General features: G+C 34.5%; 1 long non-coding RNA gene across 1 annotated transcript in view; it reads right to left on the bottom strand.

The window, feature by feature from the left end:
• Nucleotides 1–3,183: 3,183 nt before the first annotated feature.
• LOC129392334 (uncharacterized) overlaps nucleotides 3,184–11,047 on the bottom strand; it is a 186,490-nt gene continuing 178,626 nt past the window's right edge. The window contains exons 6-7 of the long non-coding RNA XR_008618075.1: nucleotides 7,870–8,087; nucleotides 3,184–3,732 (exon numbers count right to left, since the gene is read on the bottom strand). This is a non-coding gene — a long non-coding RNA (uncharacterized lncRNA). The remainder of the gene's footprint in view (nucleotides 3,733–7,869; nucleotides 8,088–11,047) is intronic.

The raw sequence follows: 11,047 nt of genomic DNA, 5'->3' as shown, positions 1-11,047 counted from the left end.
ACAGGTCTCCTTCATAATTGTCTTATGTCTGAAGATGCCAGATTTTTATGGAGCATTTGAAAGCATTTTTTTCTTTAAATAGAACAAATTTGGCTTTAACATATGAAATGGTGTCTTAGAAAGTTCTCTTATTCTTTATTCATAAAAGATATTTTAAATAGATCAAGGAGTGTAGTGATAACCCTTATTAAGCATGGAACAATGAAGTGTTGACCTGCTCTTATGGCAAACAGAGAAATTTTCATTTGTACTTTAATTTGTCTAGATTAGCAATGAACAGTAAGAGAAAAAAAAAAAAAAAACAAGAAAGGCAATACTGATTTCTCCAGGCTCTGAGATTAGGAACAGATAGAATGATTTTTTTAATATAAATTGGGAGATTTCCTACCTTTTAAGATAGGAAAGATGTTGGAAGTATAACTATAATGACCCTGGGGTAATTTGTAACTTAAAGCAATTCAGAAAATGGGACAAATTATGTAGCAAAATAGTAAGAAATAAGATTCTTAGTTTATTTGCTTTTGAGCCATGTAATTTTATTAAGTGACTCAATTTCTCTGTACTTAGTTACATCATTTATAAAATGAGGATGAGAAGAGTGCTATTTCATAAGGGCTACTGTAAGGATTAAATAAGATGACTATTTAAATAAGGGACTAGTACTATGCCTGGCAAATGGTAGGTGCCCAGTAAGTATCAGCACCCTTTTTTGTTTCCTCAGAAACATGGGGAAATTTTGAAGAAAACCAGCTTACTCTCCTGCTAGGAAGGCACTTAAAGGAACATGAAGCTAAGCAACCTCATCAGAGTCTTCTAATCTTTAGCATCTATCGGAAAGATGCTAAAGCAATCCTATGAAAGGTTTTGATTTAAATAGAAATGTTAATAAGGCCAATGCACTGATCCATAACAACATTGCCTTTTTAGCATCTACTGAGTTGTGTTTGGAAAAAGTGAGAGATACAGAATTTCCCACAGACCTAATTTTCTCTAGCCAAGCCTCACACTAAGGGTTTGACTGGTATGGGTGGATAAGGAAAAAAATCATCACTGAAGATCTCTTGTCAAGAGACTCTGGGCACAGGGGCCAAGTCTTTGGTCTAACAAGCTCCCCACCTGATTATTATAAACATTAAGGCTTGAGATGCACTGGTCTCCAGGATAATTTTCCTGAGTCCTGAAGTAGCCCATTATTTTTTTTGAAGGATAAAGAAACTACTCAGTGAGCTGTTACCATTGGAAAAGCCGCACACTCTTCTCACTTTTTTCCTTAGGGTCCAATATTCATATGATATAATTCTAAATAACAAACAAATGGGGAGAAAGATTGTTTTCAGTGCTTGAACCATTAACAGGCTCATCCTACCTTTTTCCTTATCTTGCCAGGGTGGTCCCCTTGGGTAGCTGTGGGGGGAGGGTTCAGGGAGAACTGAGCTGATTCCCAAAGTGGATTCAAACCATAAGCAACAGACAAAAACTAGGCTGGGTTAAAATCAAAATGAAATGAAGACAGAGTTGTTGAGATTGATGTAGGCTGAGGATTCTTGCCTTCTCTTCATTTCCAGCAAGAATGTACCTTTCTTGTACAGTTGATGGATAGGCTTCATGACTTGGAGACTTCATTCTATTTTTTAACTGTTGGTTGGCTGTTACTATTTTACCAATTCCCAGATCCATTCTTGTGCCATTAATAATGTCAAAGAGCAGCTGTGTTAAAGCTGGGGCCGTCTCCCAATTTTACCAGCCTTTGAGACCACAAGTATAAGTAGTTCAAAGGGATTCTGCTCCCTTCAAGGTCTGATGTTTCCCCCACCTGTTGTACTGTTAGGGCAGTTCCCAACTTCATTTGCCAATATAAACCTTTTACATTCATTTCTGTGGTTGTTCTTTCTTCTATTTTTCCAATGAATGTTGTCATTCTCTTTTCTTTCTATTCATCTAACTTAACCTCTCTGACTAAAATTTCTTTCCAGGATCACATCACACACTCTTAATTTTTATATGAATCTCATCTAGTGGTTCAAACAAAAAGCTGCTCCTGCCTTGTAAGATCAGCCCTGGAGGCTTCCTCTTGAGTAAAGTAACATCAGCTCCTTCTCCAGCTGTTCTGGTGTATTTCCGACTCTAGATAAAGTTTTCCATTGTCATTATCTTAAGATTTCCAAGTTTCATCCCCTAAGATAGGGAAGAAGTAAAATAGAAAAACAGAGCCAGGAACAATAAGAACACACAGGAACAAACAAGTAAGCAGCTTTCAGGTTGCACCAAATATGGCACCAGTGCCCTGATCTAGTGTTCGTGAGTTTGATATCAATTATGACATTTTGATGTTCTAAATCAAAGATATGGCTAAGATCACAGTTACTATGGAGACCTCAGAAAGAATTGCTGACCTTCAGTGAGTTCTTTATAGCATCAATGAAAGACGCATAAAAAAGAAAGGCATTTAAGAGGTCCAATATCTCATTCAGAGAATTTCTTTTTACTAAGGTTTAGTGAGATCCAGGTTATAGGTTTTTTTGTGCCTGATATGAATAGTTCCTTATTATTAATATTAAATACAATTTAATATTAAAGAATTTGTAATATTATCAAATACTTTTGTTTGTCAATGTACTTCGCCATTACTCCCAAGGTTTTCTTATTTGGTTGTTAATTTGAATCAATTTATAAAAGCGATCAATCAATGTCATGGGTACAGAAAAAGTGAGTTAATTCTGCTTATGTAAGCAGCTGTATTTGGACTTTACAGCATTTTAAACTGAGAGAAATGTTACTCACTATAAGTTAGATTTCAACCAGGAGTGCACTGCCATTGGCTGTTGGCTCTTACAAACTACTACAAATATGTATCTTAGAAGAGAGACAGAAGTTAGGGGCAAAAATCCAAAACGAACAAATAAAAAATCTCAGAGAATAAGTGGTACAATGTGCAAGCAAAGTTCTAGCACTCTTCCTTTGCCCATCCAGAAACTGATGTTTCTGACTCAATCACCTTACCTAAATGAGGGCTTCTTACTTTTATATATACAATTTTAGAGGGAGAGAGATGGTTCCTCCTAACCACTAAACTTTCAGGAAAAATGTCCCTATAAAAATATACCTGACATATTTTATCTTTCCCTACCTTCCACATAGATCTTGATGAATATAACACACAAACACACACACACAGAGTGCACACACAATATTGTATTTGTTTTCTACTGATGCATAACAAGCTACCACAAACTTAGCACCTTAAACACATATGTATCATCTCACAGTTTCTGTGGGACAGGAGTTTGGGCTCGCCTAAGCTTGCTCTTCTGCTCTGAGTCTCATATGGCTTCTATCAAGACGTCAGCAGGGCTGGGTTCTAATCTGGAAGGTTGACTGGGGAGGAATCCACTTCCAAACTCATTCAGGTTTAGGCAGAATTCATTTCCTTGAGGCTGTATGACTGAGGCCTGCAGGTCCTACAGGCTGTCTGTACTTCGTGCCACCTGGGCCTCTCCATAGGTAGTTCACAACGTGACTGCTTCTTTAAGGCAAGCAGAAGAATGAGAGTGGAGCATTTTGAAATTCTCTAGGCTCTGGTCTTAATAAACGTATGGAGAGATTACTACTTGTCAGAAGGCCACATCAAGGAGAGAGAACTTTATTCGGTGTTTTCTTGCAGCCACTCTGAAACTAGGAATTGTGAAGACTCTGGCACTGTGGTCATCTCTCTGCATCATTTGCCTGTATATTCTGGGACTCAAAGAAGGACTTGTATAAATTGCTGTGCATAAGTTTCAGTTCAAGAGTTTCAGTTCATTGATTAATCCTTTACCTCCTGAGATGAGACTCCCTAGGACTTCCAACTTATAACATCTGTAAAGGGGTATACCAGCCCCTCACTTCTCCAATATTACTCAGCCTCCACACCCACCCCCGCCAGGTTATTTCATCCATTCCAAGGCCTTAAAGACAATCTATACACCAAAGATTCCTAGAACTATCTAACTAAAGCCCAGAGTTCTCTTTCCATATTCAACCCTATATCACAATTGACTCCCCAATATTTTACTAAGATTATTGCAGATATTTGAATCTGGACAGTTCAAACCTTATTCATCACCATTCTCCCCACTCACTTGCTTCCATCCATTCTTGCCTGATCCTCTTCTTCCTCTCAGTAAAATAGCAGCATCACCCACTCAATGGCTCAATTCACCAATGTGGGACTCCTTTGCTCTTTCTTCTTCCTCACCATTTACAACTTAACATATACTAGCGATTCAACTTCCCAATATTTAGAATTACGATCCATGAACCCATCACTCAAATTAAGAAATATAAGTTACTGTTACTTTCTGTTGAATTTCACTTGGTGCTTGCTTTGTAGAACATCTCACTTCCTCATCATTCCCCCAGATCTAATTACTATTCCAAATTTTGTATTAATCATCGCCATGTTCTTCTTCATATGTATCCTCCAACAAAATAATGGTTATATTTGTCTGGTTTTGAACGCTATAAAAATGGTATGCTAACATAGGCTTTCTTCAACAACCTGCTTTTTTCACTCGACACTATTCCTTGAGATTTATCCATATTGTTGCATGTAGGGATAGTTAACTTGGAACTTGTATAGGAAACATTTTATAAATATATAACAGTTTATTTACATTTACCTAACAATAGTCATTTGTGTCTTAATTTTTCTTTTACTATTATCTTCAATTCACATGTCATGAACAGGAATCTTAAAAGTCCATTATTTAAAAGTCAAGTCTACTTCTTATTAAAAAAAGTAGAATTTCTGGATTGTAATACGTGCAAATTTCCAAGCTTAATAGTTAAGGCCAAATTATTTTCCAGTGTATAGATAAAAATTTAAACTCCCTCTTGGAGTGTTTAAGAGTTCCAGTTGCTCTGTATCCGGACCAACACTTGATTTTTAAAGATATTTATTTTTGTCAATATGGTGGGTATAAAATAGTATTTCACTGTGGTTCAATTTTCATTTTTCTGAAATTTAATGTGGGTGGATATATTTTAGTTTATTTTTGGCCATTTGTTTTCCCTTCTGTAAAATTTATGTGTATGTATTTTTGTGCATTTTTCTATTATGTTGTTTGCTATTTCTTAGTGAATTTTATAGTGAAGTTCTTTATACTGTATGTGGATGACATTTTTCAGTTATAGGTGTGCAAATGTTATTCTCCCAGTTTGTGGCTTTTTTGTATTTATTTGTAATCAACAGAAAACTTTTCTTTCCTTTGATCAACAGAAGTTCTTAATTTTAATGTAAATAAAATCATGATTACTTTTTATACTGATTTTTTGTCTTATATAAGAAATCCATTCACTTCCCAAAAGTCATAAAAATATCCTACAATTTCTCATAAAAATTTAAAATATTCAGCTTTTAAGTTTTAACTGATATAGAATTGATTTTTGTATATGGTGTGATATAAAAGACAAATTCTTTTTTTTTTTAAGTAGTTGGAAACTCAGTTACCATTGACTGCACAATGTGTCAGTTTCCCTGCTTTAGATCGTGTTGCTGTACATTGGTGGGTCTATTTCTTGGCTCTCTTTTGTTGGTATATTTTCTATCCTTGAGGCAAAAATCACACTCTTAAATGCTATAGCTTTATCATAAGTCTGGATATCCAGTAGAGTAAATTCACTTCCCTTTGCTTCAAGAATGTTCTGACCATATTTTTCTCTTTCCAATATATATATATATATATATATTTTTTTTTTTTTTTTTGAATTCTTAAATGCTATAGCTTTATCATAAGTCTGGATATCCAGTAGAGTAAATTCACTTCCCTTTGCTTCAAGAATGTTCTGACCATATTTTTCTCTTTCCAATATATATATATATATATATTTTTTTTTTTTTTTGAATTGCCATAATCTATGAAAAATCCTGTTGAGGTTTTGATTAGATTTGTGTTGAAGGTATTTGCAAAGAATTGACAACTTTACTATAGTGAATCTTCATGTTCTTGAATATGGTATACTTTATATATATTAACTTGCTAAACTATAATTAATTTTAATAATCGTCTTTTGAGTTTATCTTACAAATAATGTCATTTGCTATTTCTTCCTTTCCAATACGTGAGACTTTTATTTATTTATTTATTTATGTTTTACGGAGAACTCAGAACATCTAGTGTAAAGTGAATGGAAGCAGTGATAACTTGCCAATATTTTGTCATTGTTTCCCCCACAGTTCAACTATTGGCTTTGCTAACACTGTAGCTTTATTTTCTATTTTATTAATTTCTGATCTTTATTATATCCTTACTTCTACGTCTTTTATATATTTTACCTTTTTGGAGAGGGGGTGCGGGGGGTGCCGCACGGCTTGTGAAATCTTAGTTCCCCGACCAGGGATTGAATTCGCGCCCTTGGCAGTGAAAGCATGAAGTCCTAACCACTGGCCCGCCAGGGAATTCCCACTTTACCATTTTTTATCCTTTTTGCTAACTTCTTAAGTTTGATTACTAATTAATTTTCAACCTTTATTCTGAGATAGATATTAATACTATAATTTCCTTTTGAGAATGTTTTTGCATCCCACAAGATTTGAAATATTTCTTATTATTGGTCAGGTCTAAATATTTTCTGTCTGTTCCGAAATCTGCTTTGACCTATGAGTTGTTTATGTCATATATGACTAGATTTTTTAGCATATTTTGGTTTTGTTGATTTCTAAATATACCTAAATTTTAGCGATTTAGATGGTAAGTAATTTAGTATTAAGCAATTTTGGTCTGTGTGTATTGATTCTTTGGAATTTTTTAAGACTTTTTTATGAAACAACATGTTCAATGTGTGCTTGAAAAAACTTAAGTATACCACAAAAGTTGGGTACACAGTTCTTTACATGTGCTTTACACATATATTTTATTTGTCAAACAAAATCTAGGTTAATCATATTGTTAAAATCTTTTAGACCATTATTGATTATTTTATCTTGACCTAATAATTTTTAAGAGGACTGTGATGAAGTATCTCATTCTGATGTCAAATTTTCACTTTGTATATTTTGAAGCTATAATATTAGGTGTTTTACAAGCTAAAAGTTATTGTATATTTCTGATGAATTGAAACATTTATCATTATATTGTTACCTTCTTCATGTCTAGCAATAGGATTTTTGCCTTAAAAACTACTTGTCTGATATTAACATTGCATAGCATTGTTTTCTAGATCATCCTTTTCTTAAACTATGTCTTTATGAATCCAGGCTCCATGCAGAGGTTGGTGAGGAGTAGGTATAGAGCAAGGCTTTGTCTCTTGTCCCCCATATGTTCCAGGCATAAAAACCTAGCTCTAGGCTACTCAAGATCAGTAGATACACCCAGGGCAGCAATTACCCTCAGCACTTATTAACTTCTCTGGATTCAGGCTCGTGCTCCATTTCTGGCCCCATAGCATTTGCCTTTCCTTTTCTTACTTGAAAAATCACTGATTTATTAAAGAAAAAATACAGATAGACAGAAACACACACAGTTATTATTTAGGAATATAGAGGAAGAGTTTTAGTTTTCGTCTTCCATGCTGCAAGAAATGGACATCCTGTACTTAAATATCTTTCAAAAACACCCAATTCCCGTCATTTCTATTGCCACTAACCTCAGTCAGGTCCTCACTTGTTTTCCTGCCTCTTTTGCCCTTCCAACCATTTCTACTACAACCTGAGCATCCTTTCTGAAATGCAGATCTTTTGGGGTCATTCCCCTTTGTTCTCAGCATCTGGACTGGGTTATTTAATATGGCCCGAATGCTTTTGATGACTGCTTCTCTCTCCATAGTCCTGCCTCACATGAACCCCTACCCAACTCCACAACATTTGATTCTGCTATAAAAGTTGCTACTTACCTTTGTGGAGGAATTTTTTTTTTTTTTTCGTTACGCGGGCCTCTCACTGTTGTGGCCTCTCCCGTTGCGGAGCACAGGCTCCGGACGCGCAGGCTCAGCGGCCATAGCTCAGGGGCCCAGCTGCTCCGCGGCATGTGGGATCTTCCCGGACCGGGGCACGAACCCGTGTCCCCTGCATCGGCAGGCGGACTCTCAACCACTGCGCCACCAGGGAAGCCCTGTGGAGGAATTTTTAATGTGTGCTTTATAAACATTATCTTAGCTGATCCTTGCAAAAATCTTATTTATTATTATCCCCATTTTATAGTGAGAAGTAGAAAGGGGAAGTGACTTAACCAAAGTCACACAGTTATTAATTGGTGAACTTGAGATTTCATCCTATGTCTGCTTGACTTCAAAGAACCTATGTTATTTTTCTGATCCTCCTAGAGTTCCTTTCTCATTTCTGGGCTTTTGTTCCTCATCTTAGAATTCATCTCATCCTTTCCTCTCCATCATGCCTTTTTCATCCTTGAGGGCTTACTTGCTCAAGTGTCCTTTTTAATGTGCCTTTTTACTCTGCCATAATTTCTCAGCTTCTTTACTCTTCTGCATTTACCTTTAGATGCTAAGCTGTGTGACAGCAGAGACGAAATCTACCTTGTTCTCAGTGGCATCTTTAGTATCATGACACATACTTTCTAAAAATTCTTTAAAAAATATACTGGTTCCAAAAATTCTGACATAACTTAAGAAAAGGGATTTTGTTTCATGGTAAATCAAAGCATGGGAGTTTTCTTTTTTCTTTCATTTCTGGAGACCCAGTCGGTAGTTCCCAGGTCAAACGGAGTACTGATTTGATTTACTGTTTTCAGTATAAAGCTGCTTCTCATGGTTGAAATTTTATAAATATAAAAGTAGAAGTTATATTTTAAGAGCAAGTTCTTTAATAAACCCATACAATGGTTGTTTAATTGACGTTGAGCAAGATTTTCAAACTTCGCTAATATTATGAGAGAAATGTGAATTCCATAAAATGAAAATCTAAGCATTGTATTCTACTTTTGAATATCCACAGGATCTATCTATTTCTGTCTGCACTGTTGCTTAAGAATTCAGATAAGTGTGGTTGATGCATTCTCACCATTTTATAAGAAATAAATATGTATTTTCATCAGGAAAAGGTACCAGTATTTGTTCATCTCTTTTAGGCATTTAATACTTTATTTTACATTTTATTTTGAAATTTTTTGTCAGACTATTTACTTGTTTCCATGTGAAATATGTAATAATAGATGGAATCTACCCTAAGAATTTAAGAAATTATTTTTTAAACCAGTTAAACTAGTACAACTAATGAAATAGTCATTTTCATTTTCATTGTTTTTCATTGTAGTAAATTTAAGGATATATATATATTTTTTTCAGACCCAGATTCACTTCTAATTATATACCCTACAAAAAGGCATGCTTAGATGTACTAGTATAGATATGCACAAATGCCATAGCATCCTTATTCATAATAACCAAAAACTGTAACTAATCAAAATGTTCATCACCAATAGAATGGAAAAGTAAATTAAGGTGTATTCATACAATGGATTATTTGACAGCACGTAAAATAAATGAACTACAGATATTTAGCATTATGGAACAATCTTAATTAAAAGTCTAACATTAAGTGAAGGAAGTCACACCAAATAAATATATACTATGTGAGTCCCTTTATATAAAGTTCACGACAGGCAAACTGAATTATATTATTTAGTGATATATTTTTAGGTGGTAAAGCTATAAAGATAAGCAAGAAAATTATTATCGTAAATGTCTGGACAATGATTTCTTTGAGTGGGAGTTATAATTGGCAGGCTGTCGGCAGAGTTCTATTTTGTAACCTGTTGATGGTTACACGATGTTTGCTTTCTTATAATTCATTAAATTGTGCACTTATCTTTTTTATACTTTTTCTTGTATTTGCATATTTCATAATAAAAGGAGGACAGGACCACAGTAAAATTTCATTTCTGTTTGCTTTAAGTCCAGAGTATTACTGACAGACGAACTGGACTTAGCAATTTCTACAGCATGTTAGTCTGTATCACTGCTCAGGGAGGAAATGACTTTACTGAGGAAAAAGAAGATAAAGTTTGTTGTGGCTAAAGAAGCGTCAACTTTCTTCATTAGCAGGATGTGTAAAACACTAGTTTTCCACTTACAGCAATAAGCTAGGTTGAGCCAGTCAAAAACATTTTGAATAGTGGTTGGTTTTGCAAAGTACGGCTGTAGAATAGAACTTCGTTTTTATACAAAGCTAACATGGCTAGTCATTTTAATGCCTGATATTCTTTTTATTATTATGTTCTAAGGAAATTTGTAATTCCATCAGACACAAGTAGAAACAGTTTTGACATCCTTATTTCATCAGCCATTCAGTGTATAGAATAAGTTATAAGAGAATGAACGAATGAATTGGTGAGAACTTTGTAATGTTTCTTGCTTTTCTGTAGTATTTAAGAACAAACCTATTAATTCATTAAATAAATAGGTTTAAGAACAAACCTATTTAATTCATTAAATAAGTATTAATTGACCAGCAACTCTACTGTAAATCACAGTGCTTGAGCTAGGAATATAAAGATGATATGCTTTTTGTCCTTAACTTAATTAAAATACTTTTTTTTAATGGGTTAGGCCTTTGAAATTCAATATTTTAGCTGTGGTTCGTTCAACTGTTTCAATTTAATTAAGAGAGCTATACTGTCAGCTCCATTTAATTTTGTTTCCTCCAGCCATTTGAAGTATAACTTCCTTACTGAATTATAGATGTCTTAAATTATTGAGTCCCTTGGTTTACCTTAATCAGGATGAGAATAATGTTTTTAGAAAAGAAAAACAGAAGTTCATGTATTTGAGAAATATTTAGGAAGTATGGCTAGAAGAATGAAGGAAGGAGATGGTGCATTCAGTTTTGGACATGTAGCCTTTCAGATGGCTGTGGAACATCCAAGGAGAGGAGTTGAGTAATTAGTTTAATTTATAGGACTGACTGAGCTCAGTACTATATATTAAAGGATTTATTCCTTGGATTGGATTATTTCACATGGAGGTGGTAAATGAAGCTATATGCATATAGATGGTAATTAAAGCTATAAATGATGCTCCTCAGAAGAATGTATAGAGTTAAGAGTCAAGGGCCTAA

This window comes from Physeter macrocephalus, chromosome 8 (genome assembly GCF_002837175.3).
Source record: "Physeter macrocephalus isolate SW-GA chromosome 8, ASM283717v5, whole genome shotgun sequence".
Taxonomy (NCBI): Eukaryota; Metazoa; Chordata; class Mammalia; order Artiodactyla; family Physeteridae; genus Physeter; species Physeter macrocephalus.
This window is presented reverse-complemented; position numbering and strand designations above follow the sequence as displayed.